This window comes from Varanus komodoensis, unplaced genomic scaffold, assembly GCF_004798865.1.
Source record: "Varanus komodoensis strain SLA01 unplaced genomic scaffold, ASM479886v1 scaffold20_1, whole genome shotgun sequence".
Lineage (NCBI taxonomy): Eukaryota > Metazoa > Chordata > Lepidosauria > Squamata > Varanidae > Varanus > Varanus komodoensis.
Window position 1 is genome coordinate 3,533,933 of NW_025335587.1, and position 6,000 is coordinate 3,539,932.

Here is a 6,000-nt window from a genome sequence, read left to right on the forward strand (position 1 = left end):
TCACATTTCACCTAACCATCCTTTGTTATGTCATGAGAGGAGCTGGCTAGAGCCAGGGGTTGGACTAGATGGCCGGGAGGTCCCTTCTGACTCACTCTTTTTATAGCAAGTCACAAGGGTGATTAAAGGATGCAATTTTTTTTCTTGAATTTGGACTAGAAAGGGATTGGGAATTATCCCTTCAGCTTCAGAGGGCTCTAACACTCATCTCCAGCTACAAGCTGGAAGGGAAAGGAAGGAACTAGTTACTTTGGCAGTAAGCAGCTTAAAGAATCCTGGCCAAGCAGTGCAAGCTCCTGTTTGCCCCTCAAAGCCTCAAATGTTTTAAACAGGAGGAGAGCATAAGATTGTCTCTGCTGTCCCAGAGGCCCAGAGCAATGTCAGGGACTATGATTATACACGCATGTGTGCACGTGCGAACACACACACACAGGAGTAAGCCCCACCAAGCATATGAATGTGCTGAAGGGCACTGTAGTGTCCTGGCAATCATAAATGTTGGCTTGATTACCAAGGTTCACCAAATTTTATGGATCCCTGAAGGCATCCAACTAAGGCAACTAACATGCCTTAATTCAGCACACAATTTAGGAATTCCTGTTTCCATTCATCCTCACTTTAGTCTGATAATACTTTATATTAACAATTAGTAGCTTTCACACTAATAGGTTTTTGACTGCCAATGCTAGATCAGAAAAAGATCTGGTTTCTTTAATAGACACATTATTTCAAATATAGGAGATCTCTATCTGAAAGGGATAGTACAATTTCTGCAGAATTTTCCTTTGCTATGTTTTTCCACATTATATTGCCCATTTTAATAAATATACCATTTCGTAACATTAATTAGTAACTTAATGAACACAATACAAATGAAACTGGATTGGGTACTAATCACATTTAAAACCAAATGATTCAATACTAGTGAAATCTAAAATCAAAGTATTAGGTGACTATCCCTAACATCTTAAAATATTGAAAATATTACAATATAATTTCTTGCTAAAATGTTAGATTTGTTGCAATACATTGTTTTTAAAAATACCAAGTACACTTTGTTAATTTTTCTTCTGTATCAAATATTTTCTGCCAACTCTGTTGGTATTAGAAAATGTGTTCTGATTTTTAAATAGCATACATAATATATTTTTAAATACTCTGCTTTATAAATATAAGTCAAACAAACATGTTAAATCAGATTTCCATTGATTTAGGGCAGCAGAAAATTTTCCATTTCATTTTTTTTCAGAAGACCTACATTACTCAATAGAGATGTAAACAAATGAAAATATATTAATGGAAAGTAATATAAATGTTTTAATTACAAATAGAAATTAAATGTGTGCTTTTAATCCCTTCATTTTTAAGATCATTAAAACCTGAGAATTCTATTAGAATAGATATAATAAATATAAAGTTCCTAAAAATAACTGAGGGAGCAAATTTATGCATGTCCGGACAGAAAAAAGGACTACAGCTCTCAAGATGCCCCAGCCAGCCATGGCTGTTTTAAGTCATTTTTCTGTCTAAAGAGGAAAAGGAATTAGTCCCAAATTAACATACAGCTCCTGAACTATTTTTGAAAATTCTAGCTACTTAATAAACAAGCTATAAATGATTATGCAGTACATAGCTTCAATTGGTCAAATTGAAATTAGAGAACCAAGTGTCTGAATTTTTAGGCAGAGTCTCTTTCAGTAAAGCTTTGGTGCAAGTGACCTCAGCTGGGAGAGGAGTGCCTTAAAGGGATGACCTGCAGAGAGGTAAGATGTGGATAAGAGAAGCTTATGCTGAAAGTGTAACATAAAAATGCTGAAGAGATCATCTTGCATGATTTTTGTCATCTTTTAGCACTGAATAGGGTGAAGTATGTGTTAACACACATATAGATAGCCTTTCACACAGAATCTCCACATTCCTTTATTTTTGCAGAGATAGGAATCTTGTGGCACTCCAGATGTTGTGGCCTGTAACCTCCAAAGTCCTCTGTCATTGGCTATGCTGTCTAGGGCTGATGGAAGTCAGAGGTCAAAACACAGAGAAGGCCACAAGTCACTCACCTTGATTTCAACATAAGTTTAAGTTATTCATTGTTGTATAACACATTGGGGGGGAAAAGGAACAAAATTGTGCCTACTGGCTCAAAAACAAGAAAAGAAGTACAGTTTTCTTACTGATCCCACTGTTGCCTCCCCCCCCACCTTTACCCTCCCACTTCTCTTCTTATTTTTCTCTTGCTTTCCATTTCAGTTCATTTCTTTCCATTCCTTTCTCAATGGGAAAAATGTCTGTTTTGGCAATATTCTATCATTGTTGTTGTTACTAAACCATAGAGTTTATTTTTAAAATTTTAAAATCAGGGATCATAATCATCATCACCCCAGTTTACTATGAAACATAGTTAACTGGATAACTCCTGTCACACTTCTTAATCTGGGAGGCATTATGTCCTCAAAATGCCTCCCAGCGATTACGTCCATACGTGCCCTCCCGCCCCTTGAGTTCGGTGGCAGAGGCCCTTCTCCAGGAGCCCTCCATGAAGGACATTAGGAGGGTGAGTACCCGGAGGAGGGCCTTCTCTGTTGTGGTGCCCAACCAATGGAATGCGCTCCCCAGAGAGGTCGTTATTTGCTTTTCGGAGCCAGGCCAAGACCTTTTTATTTAAACGTCATTTTAATTGTTGATTTCATTTATTGGTTTTTAACCATTTTGGCCAGGATGTCTCTGACTTTATATAATTGTATTAATGATATTTATGTTTGTAAGCCGCCCCGAGGCTTCAGCAAATGGGGTGGCATATAAGTCTGCTAAATAAAGAAATGAAATGAAATGAAATGAAGGCAAGGAAGAACTCATACATAAGCACAATTTGCAACTGGCCTCAGAGCAGAGCAACAACATAATCTGGGACTGACTGGAATGGCATATATATTCACTAAATGTTTAGTAAAGCAATAAAATTTTAGATTTTTCTTCTTTGTGCCCAATTTGGAGAAACTTCAAGTGGAATTCTAGAAGATATGCAGCTAACTTTCTATGACTGATCTTATTTCCTAACAAACAAACTACTTGGCAGGTTGCTAAATACCCATTACATGTGATACTTACACTCTTGCCTAGCTTACCTGATTTTGTTTCTTGAATTCTTTCAGTATTTGAAAAAATAAAATAACATTCATGAACTTGCATCAACATGAACTTCAACTTCCAAGCAAACAGAGTCCTCTTCAGGGTTCACTATCAATGTTCCAGGATCTTGATGTAACACATTTACCATGTAGTTCACACCATAAATTGTCCAAATAGCAACACAGAAGGACAGCAATCTATCCATCAGTTGTAAACTATTCTTTACCCTTGCTTACATTAATCCTAGGCTAAAAGTGTAGAAATAAATCATATAAATTTCTTGTTGAAAAGATGTTGTTATAATTTCTGAAAGATGCCTTTTACTACTTCCCTAATTTTAGGGGACAAGTTGTTCCTTCAAGACTTACATGCTTCTTTCACCCTCTATTACTGAAGTAATCATCCAGACTCCTACCAAAAGTGTAGTGGGTTCCATATGACTAAATCTAACATTCAAACATATTATGACATATTGAACATAACAACTTTAAAAAGCAAAACAGCTATAAAACAACTCAAGGGCAAATAATTTTTTTTCTAGTTTAGCTCAACTATGAAACTGCCCAGTACTATTTCACATGTTGTAGAGGAATCTAATAAACAAACTACAGTATAATATTTGTTGGCACCTTACAGAGTGTTTCCTGGTATAGAAAACAGGAACAAGCTCATTTCATTGCAGAACTTAACTTTCTCATTTCATTGCAGAACTTAGCCTTTTAATCAGCTGATGGCTGAAAAACATTTAAGATGAACATGCCAAAAGGAAAAGTGGTTCATTGTCAGGGCAGAAAGACAAGATCACAACTACTCCTACCTTAAGGATAATGCAAAACTGTTCCCTATACTTCATGCTTAGGAAACTCTAGCATTTAATGGACATTCCCAGAGGTGTAGCCATGTTTAGTCTGTTGTAAGAAAAATAACCAAGTGACTCATAGCAATTTAAGGACTAACAAATTCATTTTCACATTGCCTCGGATGAAACAGCCAGTGTCCACAGAAGCATATACTAAAATAAATTTGTGAGCCTTTAAAGTGCCAAATCTTTGTTGTTTATATACATCATTTACTGTATAAATAATGACAATGATGATGACATTGCTCACAGATCCCAGTATTCCCCTATCAGAGATCAGTAATAATATAATTAGCACATCAGAAAGCCAAATGAAAACAAAACCAAACCCTGGATACGTAGCAAGAGCTCCTATCCTAGCAACTCCGACAAGTATCGTTATCGGCTTAGTCTGCTGTCAAACATCCCGATTCTATAGAGTATACAGGATTAGAGGTAACGTACCCACATCTTTAAAGAGAGCTTCCCTAGAAGAAATTACCACCTCCTGTAGCCCCCGAAGTACACGTGCAGGGCAACAGCGGCGACTTTTTAATATATTTGTTTAAAGACTTCGGACTAGTACATCTTAAACACTCAAAACAACTTCCTCCCATGGCGGGAAGAAGGACTTTGCTCAGGGCATATTCCTCAAAGTGCCTTTTATCTTAAACTTTCGTTTCTCATTACACAAAAACAAAAGCAGAGCACGGAAAGTGGGAGAGCCTAGTGCGGATGGCTTTTAGGGACAGGAGACCGAATATTCGATCCTCCAGTGAATAGGAGGCTCTCGAAGAAGACTTTAAATGATGTGAGGGGAGGATGAAGGAGGCCAGGAAAGGCCTTGGCGTAGGGAAGCCCCATCCCTCCCTCCTTCCTCCAAATACTTCAAGCCCAGGGAGGAAGGAGCCAGAAGCAGAGCCATGACGGGGGTGGGCAAAAGGGGGCGGTGAACGTCCCCGGCCCCCCTTTTCCCCGCGGATGCAAATACCTGGCTGTCACCCCAAGGATATTCCGGCCGCGTCCCCCTCCATGTCCTGCTCCCGGAGTTGGAGGCCCCGATGCGAGCGCCTCAATCTGGGCCGGCCGCCATGTCAGCCGCGGCGCGCACTGCATTGTGGGGGAGGGGAAAGGAGGGGAGGGGGAGCCGGACGGAAAGAAGCGGCGGCGGCGGCGGCGGCGGCGGCTCCTTTTTCCTCTCACGTCCCTCAGGACCGAAGGCGTTCTCAGCCCCACAACAGGAACCGAGGAGCGCCTGCTTTGGCGTCTTCTCCCCTTCCGGTCGCAATTCCTACGTGTTTGAGCACAGAGACCCCAAAACAAGGGCTTGTTGGGAGCGCTGGTTGCAGCAACCGAAGCTCCTGTCAAGGCAAGCAATACTGAACCTTTGCTTCGCATGCATGCACGGCGTAAAGGCTCCTTCGGCAGCCAAGAGTTCTTCCCTGGGCTTATTTTGCGCCGAGGGCGGAGCTCCGTCCATGTATCCATCTTCGTTGTCAGGATTCACACTCACGGAAGGTGTGACGTAACAAAAACCCTCAGGGCTTAATAATATAATAAAGTCGATTTCATGCGGTTTCTGATATTTTGCTAACTGTCATCCACACAATTTAATTATCAGAAATGTCTTGCACGAACCTAGTTTGTCCCCTCACAAAATACGAGCCCCCAAATAGCTCCGAAACACAGGCCCCGTGATTATTCTTGCCAACATCCACAAAAAGATTCAGTGCAACCCACCGTCTTGTGGCACGTAAAGGGTACTACACCTTTGTTTCCTGCAATAAATTAATGCAGCTATCCCTCTGAAAAATATTATTTTTGTAAAGTCAGTTTTAAAAGCTGTGAAATGTAAATTTGTGGGTACTGCTTGTATCAATAATAAAGATCCGTGCCCAGGAAAGAGACAGAATTGAGCTATTAGAATGCCAGGCAGGCAGGGCCTGTGATGTTTTACGATGCTGTCAGAAAGGGCAGTAAAAGCATAATATGCAATCCCTCCACACACATTAATTAATCACATTTATGTTCCT

General features: G+C 40.1%; 1 protein-coding gene across 7 annotated transcripts in view; it reads right to left on the reverse strand.

Annotated features, from left to right (window-relative positions):
• TUT4 (terminal uridylyl transferase 4) overlaps positions 1-5,432 on the reverse strand; it is a 50,356-nt gene extending 44,924 nt beyond the window's left edge. For 3 of the 7 annotated variants that reach the window (XM_044429909.1, XM_044429908.1, XM_044429903.1), the window contains exon 1: positions 4,959-5,104. The gene's annotated coding sequence lies outside the window, so the exon portion shown is untranslated. Of the gene's footprint in view, positions 1-3,125; positions 3,898-3,946; positions 4,373-4,432; positions 4,914-4,958; positions 5,105-5,352 lie in introns of those variants that run through there. The other 4 variants (XM_044429904.1, XM_044429906.1, XM_044429907.1 and 1 more) reach the window with 4 other exon arrangements.
• Positions 5,433-6,000: the final 568 nt, after the last annotated feature.